This window comes from Mirounga angustirostris, unplaced genomic scaffold, assembly GCF_029215605.1.
Source record: "Mirounga angustirostris isolate CCGP_5_RB_7025 unplaced genomic scaffold, mMirAng1.0.hap1 SCAF_4, whole genome shotgun sequence".
NCBI lineage: Eukaryota > Metazoa > Chordata > Mammalia > Carnivora > Phocidae > Mirounga > Mirounga angustirostris.
Window position 1 is genome coordinate 141,106,891 of NW_026991712.1, and position 16,645 is coordinate 141,123,535.

Genomic DNA, 16,645 nt, shown 5'->3' on the forward strand with positions numbered 1-16,645 from the left:
GTGGGGGGGTAGGGGGAGAGGAAGAGAATCTCAAGCTGACTCCATGTCAAGTGCGGAGCCTGACCGGGGGCTCCATCTCACAACCGTGAGATCATGACTTGAGCCAAAATCCAGAGTCAGATGCTCAGCTGACTAAGCCCCCCCAGGAGCCCGTCCATTTCCTCATTTGTAAAACGAGGATAACAATGCTCACTTTATAAGATGGTAGTGAGGATTCAGTCCAGGAACATTTATTGAGCACCTACTTGTTTTACCCGAAGCTATGCGATACTCCTGCCTTTAAGGAGTTCAAGGTCTGAAGAGGAGACAGACAGGTAAAGACCGGCAGGAATGTACTACTTGCATAGTAAGTGGGAGGTGCTAAGGAATGCTGAGCCAGAACCTCACCCAGCAGGCGGTGGGGGTGCATCAGAGCTGACCTCCCAGAGGACAGAAAGATGAAGTGAGGCTTGTCATCTGGGTTGGAGTAGATGAAGCCAAAGTGATAGGCAGGGTCAAGGTCATTGTACATTACGCTAAGACCCTGGGTTTCATTCTGGGTGACAGGAAGCCACAGAAAGGTTTGGTGTCACCACACAATTTGCTGATGTGTTGGAAAATACCTGGCACGTGGCAGAGTCTCAATCAACGTTCATTTCAAAATTCTGAGCTGAGATTACTTTTTTTTCCCCCCCAGGAGAGTTCCTGCACGTCTTTGCTTTATGCATATGAAGAAATTCATGATAAGAGAGATTGAAGGCTGCAAAAAGAATATTGGAGCAGGAGGAGGAGAGGTGAGCTAGCCCAGGTTGCCCTGTCTCCTGTCTGATCTCGGGAAATTCACTTAGTATCTTTGAGACTCAGTTTCATGATCTGTAAGCTGGGTTTCACAGCACCCACCCTATCTACTCAGAGAGCCGCCACGGGTAACTCAATATCAGGGGCTCACTTTATATTGTTTGAGGCTCTGCAGAGAAGGCTGGGGACCTAGGATCCTAGGACAAGGAAGAAGCGTGAAGGCAGGGTTGTGAGAACTGAGTTTTGGGAGAGGGTTAATACATATCTTCCTGTACTTTGTCAACCTGTACCTCCCAAGTGAGTAAAATGTATGCTGTGTGCATCTCGAGACGGCTGAGCACAGTGGCTGAGGACAGAAATAGCCCTGCTGATTTATGAGCAAGAAGCAGATTTGCTTTGATATTGCAACACAAGAAAGCCAGGTCTCTTAAATAATATGGCTCGCAGATTTACAGCTGTGCTGCATGCTCGCTTCAGTGCTGTCTCTGACCATGGACGGTGCTTGCCTCTGGAAAGGCTGAAGTCAGCAACTTCCAAGACGCTGGGAGATAGATCCAGTGGCAGGAGCCAGTATACTGGGTCAGCTGTTTTTAGCGGGGGCCCCACTCCCTCCCGCCACTCTGTTATATGCCATCAGGACTCATCCTGTGTTCCCCACAGGCTCGGGGCTGGCGTGGGTCTTGTGAAGCCAGAGGTATAGCACAGAGGAAGGGCTGGTGCTTATGGGGTGCTATTTGGGGTATACCAGCAGGCCCTACTATTACCTCCAATATTGCCTATGTCCATTGGTTTAGGCCACGGGGGTAAGGACTGCTGTCCCCTTGGGCCTTTTGAAAAAATGCAAGGATCTCAGGAAGCAGGGACTCAATCAGCCTCTGGTTCCTTAAAAAGAATGACGTATTTATTCCACAAACATTTAGGTAGCGTTGATTATAACCCAGGCACTGATCTCAGTGCTTTATAATGATTGCCTAATTTTCCTAACAACCTTCTGAGGTAAGTCTGTTATAATCTCCATTGCACAGATAAGGAAACTGAGGTGAGTACCTGAGGTGAGTGAGTTGTCCCGGGTCCCAGGGCTAGTGATAGGTGGAGACAGAATTTGAGCCTGGCAGTCTGGCTCCATTGTCTGTGTGCATAACCATTATGCTCTAAACACTAGCGTGACGTCAATCACAATAGCTGAGTACTGTCTACCAGTCATTGGACTAAACGCTTTTTACGCATCTCAGTTCATCCTCACAGAGCCCTGTGAGGTAGGTACCGTTATGATCATCCCTTCTTTGTAGAGGAGAAAGCGGAGCACACAACTTGCCAAAGATCACACTGGTAGCAAGTGGCACCGTTGGGATTTAAACAGAAGCAATCTGACTCAGGAGCTTGTTTGTGAAATGTGAATGCAGTGACTGAAGTTCCTGCCTCGCACATTTTGGAAGGGAAGTGATAAAAAGAGGGAGAGAGCTGTGAGGGCAACTATGGGAATAGAACTATACCTATTTTAGTTTCTGCCAAGGGATGGCCCCATTGATCCTGCTAGGATCACTAGGGAGCCCATTCGAAGTTGGATGGATGAAGGCTGGCACACCACACCCCGGACACTGCACAGCATCACGAGGCGCCAGGCTCCTTGCGCACCTTTGTTCTTGGCAACAGGGGCAATTTGGCTTTCTTTCCATCTCCCATCTCCTCTTCTATCTCCATCAGCTATCAGAAATCCTCTCTATCTTGGGGTCTTCTGTCCTGTTTTTGATACCAATCCCACCTCTTCTCCTCCAGTGGTGGTACCTGAGTTTCTGACTTCTTTCTTGTACCTCAGCATCCACTTTGATGACCTGGGCGTGGTCTACTTCTTGAAAGACCAGCCCTGCTCTGCTTTCTCCAGCCTTGTGAATGCAGGAGGTTTGGCTCAGACCTCCAGGCCTGTGAATGGGGTTTGCCCCATACCTGCTGTCAAACCTGCCTCGGTTTGATAGAACACCTGCTTTCATTCCTTCATTCGTCCAATGCGTGTGTATGGAGCTGAGAGAGCACCTACCATGTGCCAGGCACTGTTTTAGATGCAAGGGATGCAGATGTATGCAAGATCAGTCCCTGCCAATAAAGAGTGCACAGTCTGGCGGGGATAAGCGAGTCAGTCATTACAGCACAGGGGATGAAGCAGTGTGATAGTTGTGAGCACGCAGCCTTATAGGAGCAGAGAGGAAGAGTATCTTAAATCACATGGGGTGTGTGTATGTGTGTGCTGCATGTGTGTAGACAGGGCATGAAGGAGGTGTGGGGAAATGGATGGAGGTCTGGCTTTGCCACAAGCTGATTTTTAAATATTGAGGGAGGGATGAAGAAGGAGAGGGATCGGTGTTTTGTGATATAGCGAATGTGAAGGTTCTCAAGTATGGAACAGCATGACCGGTTTGGGGAGCTCTTAGCAGCCTGGGATGGGTGGCATTAGGGGGACCCAGGAAGGGACCTAGGAGCACAGGGTGTCCTGAACGGGAAGGTAGGTGAAAGAGCAGGATGGGCCTTGGGCACTGAGCTTATGGAGATGAGCTCATCTCTCTTGAAAGAGAGCCAGTAGGAGATCGGCATGCTCACTGTCACCTCTCAGTGCTGCCCACTCAGCTGTCCATGGCTTGCTTGCTCAACATCCCTACTCTCTCCAGAGGCACCATACTACTGTTCTCCATTCACTATAGACACACTGCGTCCCACCCACTAGACTGGACTTCCTGAAGGTGGATACCCTGCCTGTTCACAGCCCTGGTGGGCTCTGCTTCTGAGGTTCCCTACTTCTGGGCCATCTGAGGAACAGTAAGAAACCAAGGGGGCAGGTCCAGAGAGAGTGGGGAGGTGGGGAAAAGAGCTGAGGTTCGTGGTAAGGTAAGTAACAGGGACCCACCGTGACAGCATCGAGGGCCGCTGGAGGGATTGGACCTGGACCTTTTATTGAGGGTCAGCCATCAGAAGGAGTCCTTAAGCAAAGACATGACATAATCTGATTCACTTCTTAATAGGATCATGCCAGCTGCAGAATTGAGAAAAGACTGTAGAGTGGCAGGAATGAAACCAGGGAGACAAGTTAGGAAGTTGTTGCCTAATTCAGACGAGAGATGCTGGCAGCTTGGATGAGGGTGACATTGATGGAAATGGCTGGATCCTGGGCATCTTTAGGAGGCAGAGGGAGAGAATTTCCTGCTGTCCTGGGAGTGGGTGGTGAAGAAAGAAAGGAGCCAAGATGACGCCCACATTTACGGCCTGTGCAAGTGGAACTGTGGGCTTGCGATGGCCAGTGATGGGCGGGACAGCTAGGTTTACAGCCTGTCTTTCCATGGCCCTGGCAGAAGGGTGGGGGGACAAGAAAACAGAAGGAGAGGCCCAAGAGTGATGGGGGGTGCAGAAGGGGTGGTGTCATGGGCTGTGGTGCCCACTGCAGTGTCTGAGGTTTGGAATTTCATTACAAGAAACCTTCATTTCAGGAAAATACAAATAATGCAGTCACTTCAGTCTATTCCCTATATTTAGATATTTCTGGGCACCTGCATGCTGCATCCGCAGCCCCATTATATCTCTGAGAAGGTGCTGTCTTCTCTTGCCTTTTGCTAAGTGACAGGATTTACTGTGGCCTCTTGTGTTAGGCTTAAATCAGGCCTGGGGATGTGGACATTTTGCTAAGCAGGAACTCGGGTGCAGGGACTCAGTAATGAATGGGTCTTTCCACAAGCCCAGTGCATTTAATAACTTCCAGGTTATCCCCAAGTGATTTCCATGGGAGTGGACCAAAAATTGCCTATCAGTCTAAATGAAGTATGCCACCATTTCCCCCGCTTTCCAGTTACTTTTTAATTTCAGCACCACCTGCTCCTAGTTCCACCAGGGCTGACTCTGCCAGCATCGTCATTATGGGTTTTGTCTTTCTGTGATGTGTAACTCATCATATCCCAGGCCTGTTCCTGCTCAGTGGCTAAAAGAAATATTTGCCAGTGTATCAGCATCTCTGGCCGGAGAGATGTAAAATATGGGCTGCCCTCCTTATATCCAGATGAGACTTTGAACCCATTGGCAAAAGCGTACCACATCATTACGTTGTGTGTGTGTGTGTGTAAATTATTCTTGGCATCAAGGTAAATTCTACCCAGGCCTGGTATGTGGAAAGAGCAGGGGTTTTAGTGTCAGAAAGAACTGAGCTCAAAGCCTAGCTTTATGACTTATTCAGGTGGTGACTTGAGGTAGGTTATTATGTGCCTTGGGTTTTCCCAACAGCGACATGGGTATGGTAGCTGCCTCGTGGGATTGCCATGGCAGTGAGACAGCGTATGAGAAACAGCCTGGTGCATGGTGGGCCCCTGGTCCATGTTCGTTGCCTTCTACGGCCTTACAGGTGCAGTCTCACAAGTTTCCTCATCTGTAAAATGGGGACACACTGAACATCGCTAGAGGTTACAAGCGCCGGCTTTGGTGTTGGGGCACTTGGGTCTGAGTCTTTTACTATGGGGTTGGGTCTCTTACTAGTTGTGTGACATTAAGAAATAACTTAATCTCCTTACACTCAGTTTTTCACTTGAAAAACAGAGATAAAAATAACACGGCCTTCAAAAGATTTTTGTAGGGATTAATCCAGTTAATTCCTGGAAAAACGCTTAGGACAGTGCTGGGCACAGAGCAGGCCCTCTGCAGAATATTTGCCCTCGTTCTCCAGGGATCCCTTTCCATCAGGGTGCTCTTTAGCTTGCGGTGAGTAAGCTCCCATATCAACTTTGCAAAGTCAACTTAGGTACTTGGTTTCACTTGATTCTCAAAATACTTGGGAGGTAGGAGAAAAGTTTTTTTTTTTAAGCTATCATTTAACACATGAGAAACGAAAACAGAGCAGAGAGGTAAACTGCACAAGGGCACAGACGAAGTCAGCGGCAAAGCCCAAGTCAGACGGAGTCTCGTTAAGCCTTATTCCCCATTCTCCCCACTGTATGATCCTCTCAGCACCTGCGGGGTGGAGCACACGGGCCAAGTCCCTGGAGCATTGTGCAGTCCGGTGGCCCGTGTAACTCTTGAACCTGTGACTCCAATCTCATCTGGAATGATAAAATCCCTGTGCAGTTATTGTGTAGGTATTTTACATATATTATTTTGTTAAATAACCCCACATTCTTTATATCCTTGACAATGATGTATAAAAAGACTTTGCAAACAGGGATGTGGTTAACAACCCTAATCTATTTTTTTTAAGGTTTACTTATTTATTTATGAGAGAGAGGGAGAGAAAGAGAGCAGGGGGAGGGGCAGAGGGAGAGGGAGAGAGAGAGAATCATCAAGCAGACTCCCTGCTGAGCACGGAGCCTGATGCAGGGCTCGATCTCACAACCCTGATATCACGACCTGAGCCGAAATCAAGAGCTGGACGCTTAACCGACTGTGCCACCCAGGCGCTCCCTTAAGCTATTTTTTTTTTTTTTTGAGAATTGATTCACATACTATAAAATCCAACCTTTTAAAGTGTGTAATTCTGTGGCGTTTGGTATATTCACAAGGTTGTGCAACTATGATCATTATCTAATTCCAGAACATGTTCATCAGCCCCAAAAGAAACCCTGTAAACATTAGGAGTGACTCATTCCCTATTTCTACCCCCTGGTAATGACTCATCTACTTTCTGTCTCTGTGGGTTTGTCTATTCTGGATTTTTCATATAAATGGAGTCTTACAAGATGTGGCCTCTTGTGACTAGTTTCCTTCATTTAGCATAGTGTTTTCAAGGTTCACCAAGGTTCACCAAGGTTCACCAAGGATGTATTAGTACTTCGTTTCCTTTTTATGGCTAAATAGCATTCCATTGTGTGGTCAACCACCTGTTGTTCATCCATTCACCAGCTGATGGACATTTGTGTTGTTACCACTGTGGGACTATTATGAATAATACGGCAATAACATTCATGCATACATTTTTATATGAATAGATGCTTCCTTCATTTTTTGTTTTTGTTTTTGAATATATGTTTTATTTACTTTTTTTAAAGATTTTATTTCTTTATTTTAGAGAGAGACAGAGCACCCAAACATGAGTCGGGGGGGAGGGACAGAGGGGGAGGCAGGGGGACAAGCAGACTCTTCGCTGAGTGTGGAGCCCAACGCAGGGCTCAATCTCACCACCGAGACCATGACGTGAGCCCAGATCAACAGTCAGATGCTTGACTGACTGAGCCACCCAGGTGCCCCTGAATATATGTTTTAAATTCTCTTGGATTATATACCTAGAAGTGGAATTGCTGGGTTATATGGTTAACTGTATGTTAACTTTTTGAGGAACTGCCAAACAGTTTTCCAAAGCAGCTATGCCATTTGACATTCCTGTCAGCCGTGTTTGAGCGCTCCAATTTCTCCACACATCTTCACCGAAGCTTGGTATTGCCTATAAGGTATTCATTTTATAAGGCCATATTTTTATTCTGAAAACTTTCCATCTTGGATACCATTGAAAAGATCACATTGCTTGGGGCACCTGGGTGGCTCAGTTGGTTAAGTGTCCTACTCTTGATTTCGGCTCAGGTCATGATCTCAGGGTCATGGGATCGAGCCCTGCGTCCCGCTTTGTGCTGGGCATGTAGCCTGCTTAAGATTCTCTCTCTCCCTCTCCCACTGTTCCCCCCCCCCAAAAAAAAATTACACTGCTCAGTTAAATAGATAAGAGAGAGTCTTCAAAGTTCATGGGTCCAAGAGGAAAAAGTATATTTGCTTCCTTGGATTTTTTTTTTAATGGCATTTTTTAAAAAAAGATTTTACCTATTTATTTGACAGCGAGAGAGAGAGCAAGCACAAGTAGGCAGAGCGGCAGGCAGAGGGAGAGGGAGAAGCAGACTCTCTGCTGAGGACCCTGGGATCACAACCTGAGCCGAAGGCAGATGCTTAACTGACTGAGCCACCCAGGTGCCCCATAATTCCTTGGATTTTAAGAACAGCTTAAGTGGAAAAGAATACTTAATTATTGGCTTGTATTATATATTCCTATTTACCATTTATTTTAACATTTCTCCTTTGTACCTTCCTGTTTTAAGACATCATTTTCAAGGGTGTGCATCTTGGAATGGATTAAGCTACACGACCCTCAGGTCTGCTCGACCGCCTATCGCAGTAGCAGTACAGCTCTGTGACGTGCCTGGCATCATCCTACGTCATGTAGGTATATTAACACCATCTTTACAGCAAGTTTTTGCGATAGTTACTATTGAAATCTCCTCGGGGCGCCTGGGTGGCTCAGTCGGTTAAGCGACTGCCTTCGGCTCAGGTCATGAGCCTGGAGTCCCGGGATCGAGTCCCGCATCGGGCTCCCTGCTCGGCGGGGAGTCTGCTTCTCCCTCTGACCCTCCTCCCTCTCATGCTCTCTGTCTCTCATTCTCTCTCTCTCAAATAAATAAATAAAATCTTTTTTTAAAAAAAAAAGAAAGAAATCTCCTTTACGTAGATGAGGAAACTGAAGTACAGAAGGATTAAGTAACTTGCCCAAGGACACACAGCAAGTAAGTGGTAGAGAAGAGACTCAGACTGTAAAGCTCATGTACTTAACCCCTGTCTACTGTGGTCCTAATTTTTACAAACATTGTGGTCTTGACTTATTCTGGACTGATTCACTCTCTTATTCCAAGATCTTTAGGTAGAGACTCGATTTGTTAAAGAAGTTTCTTCATAGTACCAGGACCATAATATTACTATACATTTGAGTAATTCTATGAATTGAAACAATAAATATAAAGAAAATGCCAAGGTAAGGCTTTACGTCCTCTTCCAAGAACTCCTTGATCCCCTCATTCAGAATCATCTCTCACTACTCAGTCATACTTTGTATGACAATTCAGTCCGACAAATATTTTTGTGTCAAATATAGCAATAGGTATTGGGATGCAGAGATAAATAAGACAAGGTTCCTTCTAGCACTTACGGTAGTTTGGCATGCATTATTTACATGGTTCTCTGTCTCTTCCCTACTCCTTCTCTTTACTCCTTTCTCCAGGTGAATTAAACTGAAAATAAAATCTACATTTTAGGGTGAACTTTTATAACTTTTTTCTTACATGTCCACGATGAAATGTCCCCTTATCTCTCTAAGAGGAGAAGGTATGGGATCCACATTTCTTGTCCTTCTTCCTAAAGAATGACTTATCTGAGTGGAGAGATCGAGGAAAGGAAGGGAGCAGGCAGGTCTCGGCACCCTTCTCTCCACCAAATGTGCCCTCCAGACCCTGGGCCTCTGCTAGTTTCCCATCTGAGGAAATGGAATCACCGTCCACCCAGCTGTTTAGGCCCCAGACCTAATAGTGTCCTTGATTCTTCTCTCTTCCTCATCACCCACTCTGAATCAGAGACAAGTTTGTGACCTCTTTCTCCAAAAATGACTCCAGATCTGTCCACCTCCCTACACCCCCTCTGTCCCGGAGTCTCTCTCCCACGCCACCATTCCCCCTCTCCTAGCTCCTCCTTGTCCCCTGCAAGCCATTCACCACACAGAAGGCAGGATGATACTTTTAAAACAGTCATGCTACTCCCTTCCTCAAAAGCAGGCAATGGCTTTTCATTGCACAAAATAAAAATCCAAACTCCTGATGAGGCATAAATCTCTTTGTGATCTTGCTCCTGGCAACACCTCCCATTTTTTTCCCCCCAGAAGTCCTGTTCTCAGGATGGACACAGTTTTTGCTCCTACACATGCTAAGCTTTCAGGTAACTGTTCCTTATCTCTGTCCTGCCAAGGTCCTTTGCCAGGGAGCAAATCGGCATCCATCAGGTCTCAGCTTAAATGTGAACTCTTTAGTGGTGCCCTCCCTGGCTACCCTATCCAAAATAGATCACTTTTACTGAAGATGTTCTCTTTCTCAGCATCCTTTGGTTTCTTTCTTCACAGGGCCTGTATTTGCTCAGTTATTTTTTGACTTCATACCATAGCCTGTCCTACAACTGCACAACTCCCTTGTGCCAAGAACCGGTCCTCGGCAATCTGATGTGGTCACTGCACTCAAATAAAAATGCCCCTTTAACTGAGGGGCATAGAAAGCAAGACAGACAGACATCACTGTCGCAGAATTGTGAAGTGCGGGCACAGGACAGGAAAGGCTGGTTGTTGATGCTCATGACAGCTAAGCTAAATTCACCTACAACTGCAAGAAAAGTGGAAGGACTCACTCCGTAATCTTCTTCCTTGTCTATAAAGACAACAATCCCGCCTACCCTACTGGGGCTAAGGTGGAATGCAACTGTATGTGGAAAAACACTACGAAGTGCTGCGACTAGGTAAGATGTGTGTTCACTTGCAATGCTTGTTGTTGGACACAAAAATGCTTGTTACTTCAAGCAGAATTTGATTCCTTCGCTTTCTGTTACTGCTGGTGCCAGCCTGCTACGCATTTGCAGCATCTGCTTGGGGGTGTAAGCCAGGCTGCCTAGGAAGGCACAGTGGTGCAAAGTTCCTCTCCTTCCCCCACCAAGACGCGCTCACCCCTCAGCCTGCCCTGACTTCTTGAAAAGCTGGCCTAGATATGTCCCTTCTCAGAACCAGATGGGAAGAACCTGCTCCAAATTCTGACCAAACTGGGAAGAGCCTCTAGACTAACCAAACCGAAACCAAATATGGTGCATGCTGCTCTGGAGGGCACATAGGTGGGCACACGGACCGACAAAATAAGACATTTCATCCAGGCTTTGTCCAGGTAGTTCCAGAAAAATGGTTTGGAAATTCAGGCAGCATTATTAGTCACTTCGGTATCTAAGCAGTGTCGTAAATGAGAGCTCTAGTCAGATAGCAATCTATCCGGTCCATTAGAAATCAAATTTTCATTTCAGTTGGGCAAATATTCGGTACTTATTCCATGTCAGGCTCTCTTCTAGGAACTGGAGTACAATAAAGAAAACAGTCAGAGATCCCTATCCCATGAGGCATACATTGTAGTGGGGGAGACAGATAACAAATATAATCAAAAAGTTAGGTGCAGTTTTAACTAGTCAGGGACAGTGCAACTTGCGTAAAGAGTAGAAGATGAGCAAGTAGCCATGTGTATATATCCAAGCAAAGGGCATTCTATACCAAGGGAGGGGTCAGAGCAAGACTGGAGTGGGAGCATACCCTGGGGGTGTGGGGCGCAGCAAAGAAACTGATGTGGCTGGAGGAGCATGAGCAAGGTGGGGAGCGGTGGGAGATGAAGTCAGGGAGGAAATGGGCACCTGATCATGCAAGGTCTTGTGGAGAATCCTGAGACTTTGGCTTTTACTCATGTGACATGGGGAACCCTTGGAGGGTTTTTATTGGAAGAGTAACATGACATATTTAAAGGATCATGACTACATGCTGGATAGAGAGTGGGTTAGGGAGGAGGGGCATTCATAGAGAGAATGATTATTGGACTATTCCAATAACCTGGGTAGAAAGATGATGCTGGATTGGACCCAGAAGTAGACAAGTTTTAGATGTATTAGGAATATACAGCCAACAGGGTCTTCTACAAATTATTGTGGATTAGTTAAAGAGTTAACATGCTTAAGAATACTGTCTCTTTTGAGGATTAAAAAAAACAAAGTTTCAGTGTATTATCTCATGTGATCCTTATGACAACCTTGTGATGTAGGAGGGGTTGGCTGCCTCAGTCCCAGCACTGGTGGTGAATGGTTCTCCTGGGGCCAGTCAGCATGGTCATTGGCTGAATTGGGACTCTCAGCATCTCAGTCCCAGGTTCCTCTCTTGTCTCCTTTCTACTGGCTGCTTTTGCCTCTGAGTTCTTATTTAGGTCTTACCCTCTATTTTCCAAGCTCCCACTGGACCGGCACCATCTTTAATGGCCTCACTCATATCCATCCAAACCTCCAAATGCAGCGAGCGATTCAACAAGGACAAACGGGAGTCAACAAAGGCTTTCTGGCTCCCAGACCCCGAGCCTCTACCCCCTCTTCGCCTTTCACGTCCCCCTCAGGTGTCTCCGCCTCTGACACTGCTCGTCTGGACTGAATTCAATTATTTCTTGCACTCTCATTACAGTCTGACCAAGATTTATGAGTTGATAATTGTCTGAAAGTAAGACCACAAAGTATCATTTGTGTTTGGGGCTAACCTTCCCGGTGACCTTTAGGATTAAAGGCAAAATGAAAAGTGTGATTTCTGCAGAGCCAAACAGGGTAACGTGATCCAACCCAGCTAATGATCCAAAGCCTCAGATTTCCCTGGTGGAGGACACATTAAAGCTGGCACAAAGGGGGACAGCTAATCCCGCAGGTTCATTTCACAAATTAATTTTTTGAAGGCGTCACAACCTCCCCCTCTCACTTCTGGGTGCATTCTGAGTGACGTTTTCCAAACAGGATGATGACAACAGCTCACACCTCTAAGACCTTTATTGGATTATTTTTACAGGCTATTGAAAAACACTTTTTTGAGAAGCCCTAATTGAAAACAGACCTCTCCCCCTGCCTGAGTTAGCAAATGGAACATCACAAAGGGTGAGAGGAAAATGAATTCATGGAAACTTTCCCAGGTCGGTGGGTGAGACCTGATCACTCACTTCCCCGAAGCACTGCGTGCTCAATAATGACCCTTCCTGATAGCTCTTCCTCACGTGCCCCAACGATCCAAAGACACAAGTGCAAAGAAGACACGTCTTGAGACTCAGTTGAAAGCTTCCAGCCAGCCCAAAGCAGTTGGGAGGCATTTGGGGTTCTCTGTCGGGAATGTGCAATACTGGGTCATTCGGAGTTAGAAGGCCACTTCCTAAGGGAAGAGGGGCAGTTGGCTTCTGTCCCATGCAGGGAATCATAAAATGAGAAGGCCTAATAAATATGAAACTGTGATAATGTCTTCCTTCTCTTCTGGCAAACTTGATGGTCAGTTCAAGTATTTATTGTACCAGGCACTGTGCTGGACCCTGTGAAACAATTTCTGCAAATCCTCAAGGAACTCGAGGGCTAGAATCTCCCCTGGAGGCAAGCAAGGACACAGGACTCTGCTCAGGCTGGGGCTGGGAACAGGTTGCGGGGATTTGCAGGGATTGGCCTGAGATCAAGGGGGACCAAAGCCACTGTGCTTGGAGAAGGGAGACTCAGGAAGTATGGACTGCTTATGGTGTCAAATCCAAGGGGTTGGGGCACAGGGGTAAAAGATGAAGACTGGAACTTCGTGAAGTCAGGGATCATCTTTGTATTTTCCATCATCGTACTCACAGTGCATCTGGTTCACCAAAAGGTAAGATCAACCATTGCTTAATTTCATGATCCTCTCTTCCCCCCATAGGCAATATGTGATAATATCTCTGAACATGTATATTATTTTGGGCCAACTGTTTGAACACAGTCTTGAAAACATGCATTTATCCCATTTTGAGGGGTTTCTTCCCTTTATTGTGTGTTTTCTGTGCAGCCTTTTTTTTTTTTTTTTTAGAGATTTTATTTATTTATTTGAGAGAGAGAGCATGGAGAGAGAGAAAGAGAGGGCGAGCACGCGAGAGCATGAACGGGGGAGGGGTAGAGGGAGAAGCAGGCTCTCCGCCTAGCAGGGAGCCCGATGCGGGACTCGATCCCAGGACCCTGGGATCGTGACCTGAGCCGAAGGCAGACGCCTAGCCGACTGAGCCACCCACGTGCCCTGTCGTACAGCATTTGAAACCAGCCTGACACCAACATGTACCTGTGTTGCAAGGCAGATGCCACCATAGATTCTGGAGTTAGGCTGTCTGTTCCATCTGTAAAATGGGGATATCCGTCGTGGGGGAAAGCAGGCAAAGCAACTAAAACAATACCCAGTCTATGTTAAATGCTCTGTAATGATTATTAAGTGCTCGTGAATGATTATCAAGATTATTTGTTGGGCGCCTGGGTGGCTCAGTCGGTTAAGCGACTGCCTTCGGCTCAGGTCATGATCCTGGAGTCCCGGGATCGAGTCCCGCATCGGGCTCCCTGCTCGGCGGGGAGTCTGCTTCTCCCTCTGACCCTCCTCCCTCTCATGCTCTCTGTCTCTCATTCTCTCTCAAATAAATAAAAAAAAAATCTTAAAAAAAAATATTATTTGTTAACATAAGCAATGCAATCTCTCAGATATCTGTGACACCTTCCAGAAAACTCCTCACTCTTTCCTGACCCATGTGTTCTCTTTCTGACCATGACTTGGCCTCATATGAACTCTGCTCTACACCTCCTTTGTGGTCTGCTGTCAGCACTTTGTCTCATCTGTGTTTGGCTTTCAGTTCCCCTTAAATATTGGGGAATAGCTCACGTCTGGCCTCTTGAATCCCCACCCTGCCGCTGGTGCCCCGGTCACCCCTCTGCCCGAGTGATGTCCGTCTAGAAGTGCGCTCAAGTGGGTTGAAACCACTGGTCACAGTCAATTGTTAAAAGCTGTAGGAATTTTAGAAGTTGGTTGTTAAAGACAGCCACTACTAAAACTCAAATTATATCAACCCACAATCAAATAAATGATATTTAAAACAGAGTTAATAAGTACTCAAAATTTATTGCCTCCAAATTATTTTATTAACTTTCACTCTGATCCGTACTTGGGATGCTTCCATCTGTTGTAACTATACGGAAGTACTATGTAATGGTGTATTACTGCACACTTTGTTCCAGGTCTCTGTTCTGTGATGTCATGTTGCTAGCTTCAAACTGGTCGTAGTGGGATTATTTGCATGGTGGCAATTGGCATGAACTACATATTAGGATTTCTTTTCCCTCGGAGAGCTGGTTATTAAGCACTGACCTGCACCCCACTGGGTCCAGCTCTCTCAGCGTGGCACACGGAGGCTGCTCAGACTTCTGCCATAGCAGTTACCACACTATTCCCCATTGCTGGGGTATCATTGTACCCTTTCCTGCTCTATGACCAGGTTGAGGGTAGGGACCAGCATCTATTCATTTTTGGAACATAGTCTCCCGTTCCCTATGCTGCCCTAACCCTAGCGTATTTGCAGAATGAAAACTTGAATGTGGACTTATGAAAAGGTGGTTTCTGGTAACATCTGCCAACCTTTCCCAGCCCTCCCTCTTGATTTGATCTCACAGTGTGACAAATGGAGAAAGGATGAATGGCATCAAGGACTGTAACCCCATTCATTCTTAGAACTGGAAGAGTTGGGTTTCAGTTGGGGTGGAGTTCTTGAGGATACTTCGTGGCTAATCTTCTGGACCAACATGTTTTGTGCCAGGCCGTTTCTATCAGTAGTAATTATGTTTTCAAAATGGGTTAGTGTGTGTGTGTGTGTGTGTGGTATAGCTAGGAAGAAGATTCACGTTGTTGGGGTATAGGAGGGAGAAGGTAAGAAGGTGGCTGTTTAAACATTATTTATAGATGCTCAACATGTTCCAAAGTTAGAAAAGTTTTCGGTGATCAAACTATTGATACAAACATTTACATTCAAGGCTTTTGCCTTAAATTTGATGCCTGCATTGGAATGTCTAAATAGTGAATACCAGCTCCTTGTAACTGGGAATTATTGAGGAGCCTAGGAAATAATATATAGCCCTGGGCTTGGTACATTCATAAACTTCGTATAATGATAACTAGTTAACACTTTTCAAAGAGTCCTAGGAAACATCCCATATGAACCTTTACATTTAAAACTCAGCCTCACACATTTTATAATTAAATAGCCTTCCAAGTGACTTATAACCTGGGGTTTTTCTTTTGCCTTAATAGACTACCTTGGCACCTTTTAGCATTGGCTGTTAACCTGGGTGCTTGCCTTTTGGGAATAATCCTGAGTTCTGGAGAATAAAAAGCCACTGCCTGTACTTATGCAAAAGGATAATCTCACAAGGGAGACCCAGGGGTCCTCCCTCCCCAGTAACCTGAAACATGGTGTTAGGTAAGTCTGTTAGGAATGTCACCTGCTCAGATTTCTGACTCTGGACACAGTAAGACACAGCCAGAGATGAAATTGCCCTTCAGTTGAAAAGATGTCTTCTAACATGCAGTTTGGGACAACTGGAATCTGTAGGGAAAATGATCTGCATTTGCTTTAAAAATTGCCTCATACAACGGGTTGCTGGTTTTCTTTCTAAAATAGTCATCTGGATCTTGTAGCTCTAAGACTGTGGACACACTTCCTAGGTCTGAGGTCTCTCCACTAAATCAGAGCCAGGCATTAAAGGACCTTAGTGAAAATTAATGTACATTTATTGTTATTTCTACTCAAAATAATCATAATGCTAGCTAACATTTCTTGGAGTGTTGCTAGAAGCCAGGCGTACTCTAGGACCTGAATATGTATAACCTCATTCAGTCCTATATGAGCTGGGTGTTATTATTACCATTTCTATTATTTACTGGGAAGAAAATTGAGCCTTAGAGACGTAACTAACTTGCCCATGTCACACAGCTACCTAGAACCCAGGGCAGGGTGGGATGGAGAGGGTAGAGAGAGGACCTGGGAAGAGAATACATCCAGCACAAGATCCCTGCCTACAGGAAGGGAAGGTGCTGCTTCTGAGAACTTTTGTTTCAATTCTATGTATATGTGTTTGTAAGTACTGGGCTACCATGTAAAACGTATTTTTTTTACAGTAGATCAGTAGAAGAAGAAAAGTTTGAAGAACATTTTAAAGACAACAGGGACTCCCAGGTGTTTCAGCAGGGAATGGACCAGATGACTGGATCAGATCTGTCACTTAGGGTGATCAGCCCTGGTTGCTTTGTGCAGGTGGCGGGGTGGGGAGGGGACCAAGGCCAGCCAGGTGAGTTAGGTGACTGCAATTGTCCAAGTGATGACTGATTTCCTCCTAATTGTGGGAAGACTGTCCGTTGTGCATGCAAAAAATCTGGCCTATTCTATTCTCTTGAGAGGCAGGATGGCATGGGTACTATGAGCATGAACTCTGGCTCACTGGTCCTGAGCAAGGTCTCTAACTTTTGTCTGCC

General features: G+C 45.9%; 1 long non-coding RNA gene across 1 annotated transcript in view; it reads left to right on the top strand.

The window, feature by feature from the left end:
• The window catches only part of LOC123859550 (uncharacterized), a 162,116-nt gene that overhangs the window by 48,769 nt on the left and 96,702 nt on the right, over window positions 1–16,645 (top strand). Inside the window, exons 3-6 of the long non-coding RNA XR_010410924.1 lie at window positions 677–773; window positions 7,821–7,941; window positions 9,662–10,047; window positions 11,557–12,979. This is a non-coding gene — a long non-coding RNA (uncharacterized LOC123859550). The remainder of the gene's footprint in view (window positions 1–676; window positions 774–7,820; window positions 7,942–9,661; window positions 10,048–11,556; window positions 12,980–16,645) is intronic.